Raw genomic sequence first — 19,596 nt, forward strand, 5'->3', positions numbered from 1 at the left:
AGCTGCCCGGTGAGCTGCCCGGTGAGCTGCCCGGTTCGCGTACCGGGACGCGCCTCTACGGCGTAAAATCGCAAAAAAAAAATTTCTTTTTATTTTTTGCCCCGCGGGGCACTTTAATATCCCCCTCATCAATCCTAGGGGGTCAGGAGTGGTCTACCTTGCCCCCTTTCCTTCATTTCCCCCTTCGTTTTTCACCACATCTTGTCTCTCGATCGTACCGAGAGACAAGATGGCGGCCGCTCCGGACTGTTTAGAATGTTGACAGACACCGGAGAGCCAATCAGCTTCGCTTCGCGAAGTTCCGTTACGCGTCAGGTACGCGAACCGGGGCGCTAACCGGAGCGCTGTCACAGATATATATATTTTTTTAAACGTTAATTTCTCAAAATCCACTGGAGCACATATATTGAGACATAGCAAAGGCACGTCGGGCAAACCATATCTACAATTTTGCCAAGTTTCATGTAAATCTATTCAGCCGTTCGAGCTAAAAGTGAGTCCAACCGCCCTATGGAAAAATGAATGGGAAAAACGTGTTTTGGGACCCCCCTTTTTTCTCGGCCCCCCCTTGACGAAACCCCCCAAATTTTCAGGGGCTGCTCAGAAACAAAATGTGCCATTTTCTTGAAAATTTCAGCCAATTCCGTCCACAAACGCCAAAGTTATTAGACATAGAATTTTCAGAAATCCCATAGAGAAAAAATCCTAACTATATATACCCACTGGCTATCGCCAGTAGGTAATATACATATATAAACATATATAATCTGCATATCTATATAAATATAAATGCATGCATACATATACATATATGCATACATATGCATGTTATTTACATGAAAGTTTTAAAAACACTAATAAAAGCAAGGCTAAAAAGCCACCTCATTACAAACAGAATGGCTTTAACTTAAACGACGGCGAGATCTATTGCATTTTCAATGCTTGTTTACTTTGGTTCTATCAAGAAGGCATTCAGATGTGTCACGGATTTGCCATAAATTCGGAATGTTAGCACTCTAGTTGCTCATTAGATCACTGTAGTAAAGCTAGTGCTCACCAGGGAAGTCTGCTGCTAATCATGGTTTGCAGCCATTTTCCCGCATTTTTTATCCCGCAGACTTTCAGTCCGCATACCATTATCCCGCAAGGTCATTGACCTCGCATACCATTATCCCGCATTTTTTCAAAACGCATGTGCATTTATCGCGCATGCCTTTACAAAGAATTACGTTTTAAAGGCATGTATGGTAAATGCATTTGCGTTGTGAAAACCACGATGACGAGAGAGGTAAGTGGGTTTGTGTTAATTTTTTCGTGGGTTAGTGATTGTGTAGTGTAGTGTAGTGTTGTGTAGTGTAGTGTTGTGTTAGTGTAGTGTAGAGTTGTGGTGGTTGTTTAGTGTAGGGTCATGCTGGGGGTAGTGTTTTAGGGTTTAGGGTTGTGTTGTAGTGTTTGCGTAGTGTAGGGTCATGCTGGGGGTAGTGTTTTAGGGTTTAGGGTAGTGTTGTAGTGTTTGCGTAGTGTAGGGTCATGCTGGGGGTAGTGTTTTAGGGTTTAGGGTTGTGTTGTAGTGTTTGCATAGTGTAGGGTCATGCTGGGGCTAGTGTTTTAGGGTTTAGGGTAGTGTTGTAGTGTTTGCGTAGTGTAGGGTCATGCTGGGCGTAGTGTTTTAGGGTTTAGGATAGTGTTGTAGTGTTCGCGTAGTGTAGGGTCATGCTGGGGGTAGTGTTTTAGGGTTTTGGGTAGTGTTGTAGTGTTTGCGTAGTGTAGGGTCATGCTGGGGTGTAGTATTTTAGGGTTTAGGGTTGTGTTGTAGTGTTTGCGTAGTGTAGGGTCATGCTGGGGGTAGTGTTTTAGGGTTTTGGGTAGTGTTGTAGTGTTTGCGTAGTGTAGGGTCATGCTGGGGTTAGTGTTTTAGGGTTTTGGGTAGTGTTGTAGTGTTTGCGTAGTGTAGGGTCATGCTGGGGTGTAGTGTTTTAGGGTTTTGGGTAGTGTTGTAGTGTTTGCGTAGTGTAGGGTCATGCTGGGGGTAGTGTTTTAGGGTTTTGGGTAGTGTTGTAGTGTTTGCGTAGTGTAGGGTCATGCTGGGGGTAGTGTTTTAGGGTTTTGGGTAGTGTTGTAGTGTTTACGTAGTGTAGGGTCATGCTGGGGGGTAGTGTTTTAGGGTTTTGGGTAGTGTTGTAGTGTTTGCGTAGTGTAGGGTCATGCTGGGGGTAGTGTTTTAGGGTTTTGGGTAGTGTTGTAGTGTTTGCGTAGTGTAGGGTCATGCTGGGGGTAGTGTTTTAGGGTTTAGGGTAGTGTTGTAGTGTTTGCGTAGTGTAGGGTCATGCTGGGGGTAGTGTTTTAGGGTTTAGGGTAGTGTTGTAGTGTTTGCGTAGTGTAGGGTCATGCTGGGGGTAGTGTTTTAGGGTTTAGGGTAGTGTTGTAGTGTTTGCGTAGTGTAGGGTCATGCTGGGGGTAGTGTTTTAGGGTTTAGGGTAGTGTTGTAGTGTTTGCGTAGTGTAGGGTCATGCTGGGGTGTAGTGTTTTAGGGTTTTGGGTAGTGTTGTAGTGTTTGCGTAGTGTAGGGTCATGCTGGGGGGTAGTTTTTTAGGGTTTAGGGTAGTGTTGTAGTGTTTGCGTAGTGTAGGGTCATGCTGGGGGTAGTGTTTTAGGGTTTAGGGTAGTGTTGTAGTGTTTGCGTAGTGTAGGGTCATGCTGGGGGTAGTGTTTTAGGGTTTAGGGTAGTGTTGTAGTGTTTGCGTAGTGTAGGGTCATGCTGGGGTGTAGTGTTTTAGGGTTTTGGGTAGTGTTGTAGTGTTTGCGTAGTGTAGGGTCATGCTGGGGGTAGTTTTTTAGGGTTTAGGGTAGTGTTGTAGTGTTTGCGTAGTGTAGGGTCATGCTGGGGGTAATGTTTTAGGGTTTAGGGTAGTGTTGTAGTGTTTGCGTAGTGTAGGGTCATGCTGGGGGTAGTGTTTTAGGGTTTAGGGTTGTGTTGTAGTGTTTGCGTAGTGTAGGGTCATGCTGGGGGTAGTGTTTTAGGGTTTAGGGTTGTGTTGTAGTGTTTGTGTAGTGTAGGGTCATGCTGGGGGTAGTGTTTTAGGGTTTAGGGTAGTGTTGTAGTGTTTGCGTAGTGTAGGGTCATGCTGGGGTGTAGTGTTTTAAGGTTTTGGGTAGTGTTGTAGTGTTTGCGTAGTGTAGGGTCATGCTGGGGGTAGTGTTTTAGGGTTTAGGGTAGTGTTGTAGTGTTTGTGTAGTGTAGGGTCATGCTGGGGGTAGTGTTTTAGGGTTTAGGGTAGTGTTGTACTGTTTGTGTAGTGTAGGGTCATGCTGGGGGTAGTGTTTTAGGGTTTAGGGTAGTTTAGTTGTTTAGTGTATGCTAAAGGCATATTCGTTCTAAAAGTTTTCGTTATTTTAATTTGCGGCCTAATAGTACATGCGGGATTTTTTTTGCGGACTGATGGCATGCGGGATTTCGTCATATATTCGCTAATCATACTTTCTATGGCAAAATGAACCCCCTCATTTTGTTCCTTTTTAAATTAAATGTTTTAAGAGTTACCACTTTATTCCAATCAAGATGGCTTCAGGTATGCCATACCTTTGTAATAAGTAGGACTGTTAGCACTCTAGTTGTTCTTTAGAACACTCTGGGACATTCTGCCATTGGGCTATAGTTGGGCTACATCTGGCTGATATTTGGGCTACATTTGTTTTTTTTTGTCTCTGGTGGCCATCTTTGGGCTACATTGGGCTACATTGGGCTACATTGGGCTACATTGGGCTACATTTGGGCTCCAACATATATATAGCCCAATGTAGCCCAATATATATTTTTCAAAGTTAATTTTCGTAAAAACCACTGGAGCCTATATCTTGAGACATAGCAAAGGCACATCGGGCTACCAGTCCCTACAATTTTGCCAAGTTTGGTGTAAATCCATTCAGCCGTTCAGGCTAAAAGTGAGGCCAACCGCCCTATGGAAAATTGCATGGGAAAAACACGTTTTGGGACCCCCCTTTTTTCTCGGCCCCCCCTTGACGAAACCCCCCAAATTTTCAGGGGCTGCTCAGGAACAAAATGTTCCATTTTCCTGAAAATTTCAGCCAATTCTGTCCTCAAACGCCAAAGTTATTCGACATAGAACTTTCAAAAATCCCATAGGAAAAAAATCCTAACTATATATACCTACTGGCTATCGCCAGTAGGTAATATATATATATATATATTATATAGCAGGCAATGATATCCTAAGGAAAGAAATTCAAGTTACTTGTAAGTATGGTTAGAATTACTTTTCAGGATCAGTAGTGGGCTGAAAGATGCAGCACTGAGGTCTGTCCTGATAACAGGTGAGTAAATCAGAATTCGTAGTTCGGCTGATTTTAGAGGAATTTTTTAAAGTTCAAAAACTCCACACTTAGAAGAATTTCCAAGTGAAACCAGTCAATGTTAGCCTATGGATGGAAATTTAAGTTACTGTAAGTACGGTTAGAATTACTTTTCAGGATCAGTAGTCGGCTGAAACATGCAGTACTGAGGTCTCTCCTGATAGCAGGTAAGTAAATCGGAATTCGTAGTTCAGCTGATTTTAGAGGAATTTTGTAAAGTTCCAAAACTCAACACTTAAACGAATTTCCAAGTGAAACCAGTCAATGTTACCCTATAGAAGGAAATTCAAGTTACTCTAAGTACGGTTAGAATTACTTTTCAGGATCAGTAATGGGCTGAAAGATACAGCACACAGGTCTCTCCTGATAACAGGTGAGTAAATCGGAATTCTTAGTTCGGCTGATTTTAGAGGAATATTTCTACGTTTCAAATATAGACATTTAGAAACTTTTCTGGTGAAAACCACACAATAGATTCCTATGGAAGGAAATACAAGTTACTGGTAAGTATGCTTTGATTTACTTTTCAGGGTCCGTACTGGGCTCAAAGATGCAGTGCTGAGGTCTCTCGTGATAACAGGTGAGTAAAATGGAATTCGTAGTTCGGCTGATTTTAGAGGAATATTTTGCTCAATAGTGAAGGAAGGGGGCGGGGCCTTAGGTGACATGTGTGCAAACATGCCCGATGGCGCGTTTTAAGTTGGGGAATTAATTCCTCTTCAATCCTGAGGTACCCTGTGGGCCAACTAGTCCACCATGTACCTCCAGTATGCGCCAGGGAGCTGCGTTGCAGAGAGGTATTCAGAGGTCACGCCCCCTTTTTACAACACTCTTCAACGCAGCTCCGTGGCGTTACTGGAGGTACCTGGTGGGCTAGTTGGCCCCTATAGAACCTCTGGATTTAAGAGGAATTAATTCCCAAACTTAAAATGCGCCACAGGGCATGTTTGCACACATATCACCTCGAACTCCGCCCTGTACCTTCACCACTGTGCAAACACACCCCGTAGCGCGTTCTTAGTTGGGGGACTAAGTCCTCTTGCCTAATGGGGATCCCTGGGGGCCAACTAGCCCACCAGGAACCTCCAGTATGCGCTAGGGGGCTGCGTTGCAGAGAGGTGTAAAAAGGGGCGTGGCCTCATTACACCTCTCTGCAACGCAGCCCCCGGGTGCATTTCCAGAGGGGGAACTAAATCCCCTTAAATACTGGGGGTCCCTGGGTGCCAACTAGCCCACCAGGAACCTTCAGTATGCGCCAGGGGGCTGCGTTGCAGAGAGGTGTAAAAAGGGGCGTGGCCTCATTACACCTCTCTGCAACGCAGCCCCATGGTGCATACTGGAGGGTCCTGGTGGCTAGTTGGCCCCCAGGGAACCCCAGTATTCAAGGTGAATTAGTACCCCTCTTCAAACGCGCCAGGGGGCGTGTTTGCAGAGAGGTGCAATGAGGGGGCGTGGCCTCCTCCCCGATCCCGTTTTTTTTAAATTTACTTTTAAGAAGGGGGGCTGTGTAGCTCCCCTTCTTTCTCTTTTGTTTTTGGCCCTGGGGACCCCATACCCCCAGGGCCTGCCCACAAATTTTTAAATAAGAAAAAAATGTTGGAAAGGGGGCCGTGTGGCCTCCCCTCCCGAGGCCTTTTTTGGCCGTGGGGACCCCATCCCCCAGGACATGGCCTTTTTTAAAAAAAATTATATATTTTGGACGGCGGGGGGCTGCCTTGCCCCCCTCCTGTGGCCTCTTTAGGCCCCAGGGACCCCATCTCCCAGGGCCTTTTTTAATGTTTTTTTTTTTTAATTTGTGGAGTGGGGCCGCGTGGCCCCCCTCATGGGCCACTACTAGTTCCGGGGACACCAACCCCCTGGGCTGGCCCACCTCGTTGGGGGTGGACACCGCAGGAGCCGGCCCTGGGGGGTGGCGGTCCCCAGGGCCATACAAGGCTCCAGGAGGGGGGCCGTGTGCCCCCTCCCAACATTTAAAAGCCACAGGGGGTGTTGGTCCCCAGGGCTGGTGGGTCCATCATGGACCCCCCTATTTTGAATTTTAGAGCCCCGGGGAGTTGGTAGTCCCCGGGGCATGTGGGGGGCTTAAGCCCCCCCACACAGGATTTTTAAATTTATTTTAGAAGCCCCGGGGGTGGTGGTCCCCGGGGCTGCAGGGGGGCCGTGAGCCCCCCATACATAATTTTAAAGCCCCGGGGGTGGCGGTCCCTGGGGCAGGGGGTCCCTCAGGGCCCACTATTATTATAATAAAAAAGAAGCCCCGGGGGTGGCGGTCCCCGGGGCTGTGAGGGTCCGTGAGCCCCCCACATACAGAATGTGAAAGCCCCGGGCGTGGTGGTCCCCTAGGCTGGGGGGCCCCTCTGAGCCCCCCATTATTATGAAACACATTGCCCCCGGGACTTGGCCCCCCCGGGGCTAATTAGAATTAAAGCACGGGAGCCCGTGCTTTGTTTATTTTGTGTTCGGCAGGATCCGCGTATCGTACGCGCATCCCGCAATTTTCTTTTTTTTTAAAGAAATTTTTTTGGGGCCTTGGGGGTCCTTGTGGGACCCCCTAAGCAGGACTAGGGGTTCAGGGTGTTTCTATCCTGACCCCTTTTCTTGTTTTTCGCATTTCTTTTTCTTTTTTCTTGTGCCTCGGTTCTACCGAGGCGCAATATGGCTGCCAACACTTCCTGGTTTGGAATGTTGACAGCCAATTAGCATAAAGCTCGTGCTCGGGAGGATACGAGTACCATACTTCGTCCGTCGATATATCTATGATTTTACTTTTGATTCTCTCAGGAACTACTGAACGGATTTACACCATTTATTAAAAATCGTAATCTGCCTTCCAAACTCTACCTTTTTGTCAAATTTGGTGTAATTCCATTCAGCAGTTCGGGCTGTAGCCATGTCTAAAGGTCCCTATGGAAAATTGCACGGGGAAAACATGTTTTGGGATCTCCCTTTTTTCTCGGCCCCCATTTGATGAATCAACCCCAGGATAGGAGCAGAGCAGAGCGGGCCATCTTCTTGGAGAATTTCGCGAAGATTCGTCAACCGGCGCTAAAGGTATTCCAAATAGAATGTGGCGGATTTCCTATGGAGACTAGGTCCTAACTAGGTCCTAACCAGTGGCTAATATATATATATATATATATATATATATATATATATATATATATATATATATATATATATATATATATATATGCCATACATTAATTGTAATTAAGCATTGAATGTGTTTATTTTGACTGTGCTTCAACAAGGCTCCATTAACTCTTTTGAGAAACTGAGTAAAGCATAAAATGTCATTTATTGTGCTTGAACAATATTTAGTTTCATTTAAATTATGACACAGGCTCTGTGTGATGTTGTAAACACAGAGTCTGACTTTCATTTCTATTACAATGACAGTATTTGTGAACAAGATTTGGGACCAGGGTCATGTGACCAAGAGCCCGTGTGCTCGAAACGCGTCTGTTTTGCCCGTAAAATAAAAACTTTATCTTGAAGTACTTGGTCGGTGTGGCTCGATCTTTTCCTGGAATTGGAGAAGCCTTGTTGGAGATTGAGAGCGGTGGCGCCCGCTCGAGAACAAGCCCCAGCCAGACATCGGAAGGGAGGAGAATCACGCCATTGCTTGAAAGTGACGTGGATTCAGAAAATCTCCGCCCGCCGGCAGCACAAAGACCACACCCGAGAAGCAGCTCTAATCCCTCGCTCTACGCCGAGCGTACATCGCAGAAGGTGAGAGGGAGGAACGGAAGGGTGAACGGCTGCCAGGGTGCGATGGAACATTTCAGTATAAGCGCGATCCGGTACTGAGACGGTCCGTGGACCGAACTGCATTGTGGGCTATGGAGTTCCTGAAGGTGCGGGAGGCCTCAGCGGAGTGTATATTCAAAAAGAATACACAAAATGAAAAAACTGAAAATGGATCTAGAGACACTGCTAGTGTACAAACATCCCTGAGACAAAAGGGTAATACACTTGAGAGACTGCGCAAGAAAGAACTAGGCCGATGGTGGGAGGTGACATCCCTTTCCATTTTGCATTATAACATGCTTTCTCCCTTTGTATTTTATGGAATAGTAACTATGCAGATAACCTTGGTTCTGATAATATGTCTGCTTGTATTAGCTAAGATACTGCGCATGAGAATACGGCGTTAGAAATAAATATTTCAAACTTGCACGTGCCTTCTTTTACTCCCTGTTTTGGACTGGTATTAGAGTATAACGAAAGAGTGTTCATGTATTCGGCATTGCCTCAGGTAATCTAAGTTCCATGTTCTGGGTTGTCTAGTCATTGGTATTTTGGTAGAGCCAATTAGACACTTATGCTAGTCTGGTGGGGGATTTTGGGCACTAAGGTGATTTTTGGCACACCCTAATTCACTGACGTTCCAAGTCTCTATGCACAGTTCTGTGTAGGAGCAGAATCCCTGCTACACTGCTGACCTGGTTCTATGGCTCTAGAGAAGCTCTGCTGACCTGGTTCTCTGGCTCTAAAGCAGCTCTGCTGACCTGGTTCTATGGCTCCAAAGCAGCTCTGCGGATCTGGTTCTCTGGCTCTAGAGCAGCTCTGCTGACCTGGTTCTCTGGCTCTAGAGCAGCTCTGCTGACCTGGTTTTCTCCCTTTAAAGAGCTCCGCTGACCTGGTTCTCTGCCTCTAAAGCAGCTCTGCTTACCTGGTTGGCTCCCTCTAAAGCAGCTCTGCTGACCTGGTTTCTCTGGCTCTAGAGCAGCTCTGCTGACCTGGTTCTCTGGCTCTAAAACAGCTCTGCTGACCTGGTTCTCTGCCTCTAGAGCAGCTCTGCTGGCCTGGTTCGTAAGCGCTAGAGCAGCTCTGCGGACCTGGTTCGCAGGCTCTAAATCAACTCTGCTGACCTGGTTCTCTGGTTCTAGAGCAGCTCTGCTGCCCTGGTTCTCTCCCTCTAAAGCAGCTCTGCTGACCTGCTTCTCTGCCTCTAGAACAGCTTTGCTGACCTTTTTCTTAGGCTCTAGAGCAGCTCTGCTGCCCTGGTTCTCTCCCTCTAGAGCAGTTCTGCTGAACTAATTCTTAGGCTAGAGCATCTCTTGTGACCTTGTTCTCTGGCTTTAAAGCAGCTCTGCTGACCTAGTTGTCTGGCTCTAAAGGCTCTGACCATCCAAATATTTCGCTTTTTTTTATATGTACTACTGTCAAGGAAAGATTAAGTAATCCAAACACTATCAATGCACAGCTACATTCAGCTGTGCACTATATATATACACCTCTAACCAACTACTTAGTAAAGTACTACCCATGCAACCTAGGAATCCTCCTGTCTGCCCCATGCACTTCTCCAATCACCCATCCAGCACTATCTACGTATCCTATCACCCCGCAATACCTAAGAACTTATAAATTCAACATGTACTCTCTTTGCAGCACTGAAATTATTCTAGTTACTAGTCATGTACCTAAGGAATGACCAAGCCAGTAAAACTAGTATAGCGACAATATTCTGTGCACTATGCATGCAGACCTCTAATCAGCTACATAGAATTGATACAGTCTTTTAAATACTCAGTTATTACCTATGCAGTCTAGGAATCCTTCTGTCTGTACCATGAACTTCTCCATTCAACCATCCAGCACTATATACATATCCTATCACTCTGCCAATGCCTAAGCACTAATACATTTAGCATGCATTCTCTTTGCAGCGCTGAAATCACTCCAGTTATTAGTCATATACTTTAGGAATGGCCTAGCCACTAACACACGTGCAGGTACAATATTTTGTACACTATGCATTCAGACCTCTAACCAGCTACATACTATTGATATGCTCTTCTAAATACCCAGTTAGTACCTATGCAGTCTAGGAATCCTTATGTCTGTCCCATGCACTTCTCCATTCACCCATCCAGCACTATCTCCGTATCGTATCACTCCACCAATACCGAAGCACTTATAAATTCAGCACACACTTTCTTTGCAACACTGAAATTACTCCAGTTATTATTCGTATACTTGGAATGGCGTAGTCACTAACATAAGTGCAGGTACAATATTTTGTACACTATGCATGCACACCTCTAACCAGCTACAAACTATTGATGCGCTATTCTAAATACCCAGTTAGTACCTATGAAATGTAGGAATCCTCCTGTCTGTCCCATGCATTTCTTCAATCACCCATCCAGCACTATCTACTTATCCTATTACTCCACCAATACCTAAGCACTTATACATTCATTATACACTCTGTTTATGGAATGGCCTAGCTACTAACACAAGTACTGCTATAATATTTTGTGCACTATCCAAGCAAACCTCTAACTAGCTACATACTATTGATACACTCTTCTAAATAACCAGTTAGTACACCTGCAATGTAGGAATTGTTCAGTCTGTCCCATGAACTTCTTTAATCACTTATCTACCACTATCTACTTATCCTATCACTCCACCAATACGTAACTACTTATAAATTAAGTGTTCACTCTGTTTGCAGCACTGTCATCATTCCAATTACTAGTGGTATTCTTATAAAATGAACTAGGCACCAACACAAGTACACATAAAATATTCTGTGCATAATCCCTACAAATCTCTAAGAAGATACATACTATTGGTCCACTCCATTAAATAGTGAAGTAGTACCCATGCAGCGTAGGATACCTCCTGTCAGTCTCTTGAAATTCTTCAATCACCCATCTAGCACTATGTTCTTATTGTATCAGTCTGCCAATACCTAAGCACTTATGGGGCAGATTTACAAGCACCCTGCGCTACCAGTACGTCACTTTTTGTAACGTAGTGATGGCGCAAGGCACTCCTTCATATTTACAAGGAGAGGAAAAGCCACCCTGCTTGGTTTTTCCTCTCCTTGTAAATACGATCCCTTCGTACACAGAACTTTGCGTTGAAGGGTCGTTCCATAGGTGTTGCTGTGGGTGTTCCCATGCAACACCCATAGAACAAGACACATCTCCAGATTTATGAGAAATCGTACATCTGGAGATGTGTGTGAATGCTGCGCCATCCTAGAGTTGGTGTAGCAAGGTGCAACAAGGAGAATTGTTTTCATTTCTCCTCATTTTTTCCTCTTTCAATGCATGCTGCATGCCACATCATACATTGAAAGCGGAAAATGCCTTTACAGATTGTTTTTGACATTCTTGCTCCATGGTGCAAGGGTGCCTGTGTCACTACATGGCTGCAGTTTGTGCAGCAGTGCAGAGGGAAACAGAGTTGCAACATATTCATGTACATATGTCACATCCCGGTGATTTGGAAGTGCCAGAGTGCAGTGCAGCTAAAGAGCTTGCAGTGTCACGCTGCAGTACTTCCTCATAAATCTTCACCTATAAATTCACCATACACTACTAATGCACTCTTTCAGTAATTCATGCTGTATACATATATTCAACCAAACTTTAACACATTACCTTGCAATTATAGTTCTTACTTTAACCAAATAAGGTAGTTCTGATAAGAACTTTTTTTTTCTTTTGTATTTTTTTTATTTTGAACAATTTTGAAATTTTGGGCGTGTTTTTTTCAAAAAATTTACAAAAAAGAACGAACTGGAAACTTTTGGAATTACTTATCATTTCAAAAAAAAAAAAAAAAAATTAACAACGATGGTTGCATTGCGCAACACAAACTGCATCCACCGACTGCTCACCGAAGCATTGGTTTTTTACACTACACGCAGTGCTGATCAAAAAAGGCGAATTCTGGTCTAATGTCCATTGCAGGTGTTCCTGAGGATGCTCCAGACGTACTTGCTCACAGCAGGTGAGGGGTTCAAAGCAGCTTGCCTGATTTCCTCCTGAGCAAGATTGAGATGATTTGTGGGCTTGTACATAGAAGCAGTGCCACAAGAGTATTTGTTTTCAATGCCTCTTGACAGGACTCGGTCACAAATTTTGCGCGTCACCTTTCTCGCACTTACTTTCTTCTCTCCAGGTGGAAAAGTGAAGAATTTCCGCAGAACAGATTCCGGCCTCTGTGGACGTGGTGCCTCCTGCAGGAATTCGTCTTCAGAAGATAGTTCCTCCTGCTAGTGTCCAGATGCCATTCCGTTTGATATTTTTTGAAAAACACCCCAAAAAAACAAGCAAAAAGGGTTCTTGTAGGAAAAGAGATGTCTCTCTAAAGATGCTCCAACAAGAATGATTAAAATGGGTGGGGTCTTTCAATAGTTACAGTGTGAAATGTTATAAACCAATAAAATCTATTTTTTTGACGTCACATGGGACCCACGCACTCTGTGCTCAAGATGCATGCACCCAACTTCGCAGAAATATATTTAAAAATAATATAAGTTTATTATAAGTACAAATATATTATTTTTATGAATATCTTAGATAATCTCTTTCCCTAATATGTATATTAACGACACAAACATATAATTTTAGAGCATAACTTTTTTTGCGGGAGTCACGCACCCATTGCGCCCCAGCACGTATATGATGTCACGAGAGACCCGCCATCGAGCAAGCGTCTTGTACCGTAATACGCATGTATCGCTAATGCGTGGGAGCAGGAGTCGCAGACTGGTCGCATCCCAAACGTGCGCATCACGTAATATTAAATGTATAGGATGTAACTGAAAAACATGAAGCCATCGCACACTGTACGCAGATCCTTCACGACTTTTCTAAAATGGCAGCTAGAATCCGTGCACTCACTGTAATGTGTACGCTTTGGGTGCACGACTCCGAAAAAAAATTGAAATAATTTTTTTTACATTGAAAATAATATAAATATGTTAAAATAAAAAATGAAAAAAAGTAATCAATATTTCAGTTTGATTTTTTTTTAAAATTTTTTGGCAATTTTCAGAAAAATATATAATGTTATTTAATGAATAAAATATTTATAAATAAACAGTTAAAAACCTGTAGAAAATCAGTACAAAAAAAATTGTTATAACTACTATCACACTTAAAAATTAGCATTTTAAAAACCTTTGAAATTCACTGAAAAAAACCATAGGTTTCTGAGACGTTATAGTTAGAAATTAACATTTAAAAAAGCTTTAAAATTCACAGAAAAAAACATTGGTGTCAGTGACGGTACAGTTAGAAATTAGCATTTGAAAAACCTTAGAAATTCACAGAAAAAAAACATAAGTTTCAGGGGTGTTATAGTTAGCTGCCTATTTTACTCGTACAAAACCATAGAAATTCCTCCGTTATAGTTAGTTCGGCTAACTATAACTCGCGCACCCGCAATGCTCTGCTGATGATGTCACATATTGCATCATTCATGACATGGTCAGTGACATCACTGATGACATCTCAAATGACATCACTGATGACATCACTGATGACATCATCCACGTGACAATCTGATACACCTCATCATACACTAGTATAACCTTTCATCACTCACTGTAAAATACAGAATACCATATTTGAAACCATTGACACACAAATACCAGTTACTAGAGACCCACTCACTGATTCCTAAGTGTACACACACAACCACCCATTCAGCAACAGAATCATTTATACATGCAGTCACTAATTAATAGAACAATATCAAATTCACTTATACACATATATAGACATTGACACATCAGCAGCCATCTTAGTCGGTTATACAGTCATCCTACTCATTCAAGAAAAAAATACATTTCACTTACATTTACTCACTTACACAATTATCCAATAACACCTCATTTATTCAAACACATTGTAACTTTGTAACTCAGAGTTAATATGTTAAAAAATCACCATTACAATTATACACTCATTCATATAGTTACTCTCACAATCACTGACTCTTACATATACGTATTTATATACACCAACTCTCACATTCAATGCCTTTTATTTTTTTACTTTGTTGAAGATGTACAACTAAAACATGTATTCGCTCACCAACACACAAATAAATACACTCAGTCACCCAAACAACTGTTTCCACATGCACTCTTAAACCTATACAGCTAGTCAATCAACCATTCACATATCTATGCATAGAGTTATACACACCCCATCCAACCACACACAAACTCAGTGCAACTGATGCAAAATGTTATACAACAGAGACAGTGATGCACACATTCACATAGTTTAGTTACTAATCCATGTATTAAGTGAGACACTTTTAATTACTCACTTAAACAGTCAGACAGCTAATAAATCCTCCATCCAGACAGTTATATATCCACTCAATCTTCAATACAGATTGGTATATATATAAAATACATAGTTAAATTTCAAACTAAACCACATTTACTGGATGATGTCATCAGTGATGTCATGTGAGATGTCATCAATGATGTCACTGACCATTTCATGAATGATGCAATATGTGAAATCATCAGCAGTGCAATGCGGACGCGTGAGTTATAGTTAGCAGAAACTGTAACAGAGAAATTTCTATGGTTTTGTAGGAGTGAAGCTAACTATAACACCCCTGAAACCTATGTTTTTTTCTGTGAATTTCTAAGCTTTTTTAAATGCTAATTTCGAACTATAACGTCTATATATATATATATATATATATATATATATATATATATCCAAAAACGTTGCCACAATAACGAACCACAGGGAACAACAGCAGTCTGCATGCAGGTATGTAGCTTTATTAGATCCATGGCATGATGCGTTTCAGCTCTGTGCCTTCATCAGATGTCAATCAAACATTACTGGCACTGATTCGCAATTCATCTTTTGAATGCTGCCTGCATTCCCCCATTGGTGGAGGCCCGATGGCCCATATAAACTGCAAGTCCCAGCATCCCCCATCTTGGGGCACTGAAAGTAGCTGCCAGATAACGGAGTCGGTGTACCTGAGACTCCGCAATCCCCACCTGCTGCGACCAACGTCTTCTGCAGCCTGCCGATGCGGACCAGTTTGTGAGGCACCGGTAAATACTCGGCGACTCACCATAAAGTCATGGACCCATGCTGGCCAAACACAGTCCTCTCGTGGCTGCAGCGTTTCCAGAATCATTCGATCCCTCGAAAAAACAACAACCTGTGCCACTAGCTTCTGGAAACGTTAGGACGGGTTCCCTTAGCGTGCAGTGGCCGCACGCAAAATATCCAAGAAGGTTGCCACAATAACGAACAACAGGGAACAACAGCGGTCTGCATGCAGGTAAGTAGCTTTATTAGATCCTTGGCATGACGCGTTTCAGCTTTGTGCCTTCATCAGATGCCAAAGAAACATTACTGGCGCTGATTCGCAGTTCATCTTTTGAATGCTGCCTGCATTCCCCCCATTGGTGGAGGCCCGATGGCCCGTATAAACTGTAAGTCCCAGCATCCCCTATCTTGGGACACTGAAAGTAGCTGCCAGATAACGGAGTTGGTGTACCTGAGACTCCGCAATCCCCACCTGCTGCGACCAACGTCTTCTGCAGCCTGCCGATGCGGACCAGTTTGTGAGGCACCGGTAAATACTCGGCGACTCACCATGAAGTCATGGCCCAATGCTGGCCAAACACAGTCCTCTCGTGGCCGCAGGGTTTCCAGAATGATTTGATCCCTCGAAAAAAAAAAAAACCTGTGCCACTAGCTTCTGGAAACGTTAGGACTGGTTCCCTTATCGTGCAGTGGCCGCACGCAAACTATCCAACAAGGTTGCCACAATAACGAACAACAGGGAACAACAGCGGTCTGCATGCAGGTAGGTAGCTTTATTAGATCCTTGGCATGACGCGTTTCAGCTTTGTGCCTTCATCAGATGCCAAACAAACATTACTGGCACTGATTCGCAGTTCATCTTTTGAATGCTGCTTGCATTCCCACATTGGTGGAGGCCCGGTGGCCTGTATAAACTGCAAGTCCCAGCATCCCCCATCTTGGGACATATGCAAAAAGAACTCTGGGTAGTTCCCAAGTTTAGGTGGAAGGCAGCTCCTGTATAGAGCACCCTCAACACCAGCGACACTGTAAATTTGCTCACCTCAAATGTCTGCTTTTCTATCAAAGTTTTAAAGCATAGGATTAGCACAGTGCTATCCACGCCGAGATAGAAATGGACACAGTCTTTTGCCATTTGTAAAGCAAAGTCTTTAAGCATAGGATTAGCACAGTGCTATCCACGCCAAGCTGTAAAATGACAAAAGACATTTACCACTCCAGACACAATATTAAAGCTTTGGATTGGTAAAATACCATCCAAGCCAACCTGAAATGAGTAAAAGCAACCCCTGACACATGTATTTTGCTGTCATTACAGCTCTTCAGAGAGGTTTAGCTTTGTCCAGACACAAGGGATCACCCAGTATAAGTCAAAACAATACCCTTGCAGGCATAGAGTGATGCATAAATTATGCAAAAAAAGGAGAGAACTTTGGGTAGTTCCCAAGTTTAGGTAGAGAACAGCTCCTTTATAGAGCATCCTCAACACCAGTGACACTCTAAATGTGCTCACCTCAAATGTCTGCTTTCTATCAAAATCATAAGACTAGCATAATGACATCCACACAGTGATAGAAATGGACAAAGTCTTTTGCCATTGCCACAGCAAAGCTTTTAAGCTTACATCGCCAGTAGGGACTTATAATTAGGATGTTGTATCCATAGGAAGAGTGTGTTTTCATTTGCCAATAACTTTGGCATTGTTTGACGAATCCTCTTGAAATTTTGAAAACTAATATGCCAGTCACTCCAGATGCTGTCCTGAAAAGCTCTTGGTGATTTGTGAAGAGTGGGACAAAAAAAAGGGGGGTTCCAAAACACTTTTTCCCCATGTTAATTTGAAACTTTAGACACGGCTACAGCCTGAACTGATGAACAGAATTACACAGAATTTGAAAGAAGAAAGGTAGCTCCTGGTCCAGAAAGTGCCTTTTGTGTATTTGCTGAGAAATTCAAGATTTCTTTACATCTTAGGCCGCAGTGGATCCACAACCCCACCCTATCTCGTGCCTGAGATCTGTTTGGTTGACAACACTTCAAATCAGGTAGAGTTGGCAGCCATCTCGAGATTTGGTTGAACTGAATCACAAGGAAACACTTACAAAAAAAGAAAAGGGGGCAGGGTAGATACCTACTGACTTCCTACAGCTCTAGCAGGGGTCTCACAGGGACACATGAAGGCCAAAATAGCATTAAAAAAATTTAAATGTGAGTCGGACTGGATCTGCTATTCCTGCTGAAATTACAAGAAAAAATGAAGTGCGGGCTCCCGTGCTTCGTTTAATATAGGCCCCTGGGTGGGCCAGGTCCCGGGGGCATATATAAATAATGATGCAGGCATGCTGCAGCCCTAGCAACTGCCAAATCCAAGGGGCTAAATTAAATAATAATGTATGGGGGCTGCCCCGACGACCACCACCTCCCCGGGGCACATAGATTATTTTATAAAAAAGCAAGTGGAGGCCCTATGGCATCCCCTGCATCCCCAGGGATGACACCTCCCTGGGGCATGAATACAATAATTAAGTTACAACTATCATTTAGAAATTATCCACCACCTCATCACACACTCTTTTCAGCTCACTAACCAGACAACACTAACTATAACTCGCCACTCTACCATGTACTGTGTTCTCACAAATAATGATACTCCACTGTCCAACACTTCACGAGATTCTCCAGCACTATACTGAATGATACAGTATTTGACAACACTGAACTGCACATCACTCTACTCCACTGAACTCCACTCTATGCCACTACATTCTACAACACTCTACTATACTCTATGCCACTCTACTCGATGACCCTCCACTCCACCACACTCCATCTTGCAACACTCCAGTTGACAACAATTCATTGTATAACACTCATCTCAACTTTTTGACACATCACTACACTGTTCAAGACGCCACTCCACTCTACTATACTCCACTCCACAATACAGCACACCAATCCATTCAACTGTATCATTCCACTATGCGCTTCATCATTCCACTCGATTCCTCACTCTACAACACTAGACTCTACAACACACTCCTTTACCTTACTGTACAGTATTACACTCCACTTTCTGACACTCCAATAAATGCAACTCTATGCTGAGATTTGAAACATATTTTTATTAAATATAAAGTGAAAAAATAACGGTTAAAGATAACTTATAATTAATAATACCTTATTCATTCTTTGTATACAAAACCAACCTAAAATACACAAACAACATAAATTATAGATATATTTATGACATCAATTTATAATTTATGCACTACTTCAAATTTCTATAAATAATGCACCTCTGAAAACAGTCTTTTTGTTTTGTCCTCATATGACCTCCGTAGCTATAGCAACCTCTCGGTCTGATCCACCTGTGCTGCTTATAACTTGGGGGTTCCAAACTCAGCTTTGTTCTTACGAGAACCACCTGCAGTACACATTGTGAGCTGACCAAGAGGTATAATCATTGGACCCTATAAAATAACTTAATCAGGATCTAAATGATCTAGCAAGTTTCAAAATAGCCCTAGATCTATTCTCTCTATATACATTACATATCTGATCTAGATCTCTGTAGCATCTTACAGAGTTCCACCAGGCTCTCCATGTTGGGGGGACCCCCTGACGCCATAACTTGCAGATCTCCGTCCTAGCCAAAATTACCAGATAGAACACCAATGTATTCTGTACCCCTGTAAAACTCAGCGCCCCTTTGTGCGTTAAAACAGTGCCAAACAAGATAAGAGAAGGGCTTACCTCAACCTCAGTGCCAAGGGCATCGGTCAGAGTCTTACCCACGATGCCCCAAAATTCTTGTATCAATGAGTAGGATTCAAACACAAGAAAATCGTCCGCCTCCTGGGCACCATGTATTGTACATCTTGCTTCTCCACTGCCCTTTATTTTGGATAGTTTAAGACGGGACCAGTATATCCTATGGAGCATTCAAAAGTGTTTTCTTCTTAGTGAAGCAGATTTAATCACAGAGTAAAGTGTGTTTGCAGATACTTGCTGAAGGTTTTTCAGCTCCACGCTCGGCAAGCTCCTCTCCCAGACCATGTGTGGATATTCCAACTTCCTATCTGCTTCAGCAAGATGATTATACCAACATGCCACTTCCTTCTTTTTTGGAGCCAAGTCTTGTAACTCATCTTCCATGGGGTTATCCTCTAAGGATGGCCAGTGTTGGCTCTTACACAAAGATGAAACTTGGTAGAACTTAAATCTGGAGAGGGTTTTATTGGTGAGATTCTTCCATACATCCCACGGGAGACATTTATTGCCAGCCAAAATGTCTTTCCAGTATAGGACCCCTGCACCCTTTAGAGGCAATGGCAGAGCATCCAAAAGGCACTATGGTGTCCCTGGGAATCCCAAA

The sequence above is a fragment of the Lissotriton helveticus genome, chromosome 4_1 (genome assembly GCF_964261635.1).
Source record: "Lissotriton helveticus chromosome 4_1, aLisHel1.1, whole genome shotgun sequence".
In the NCBI taxonomy this organism is placed as follows: Eukaryota; Metazoa; Chordata; class Amphibia; order Caudata; family Salamandridae; genus Lissotriton; species Lissotriton helveticus.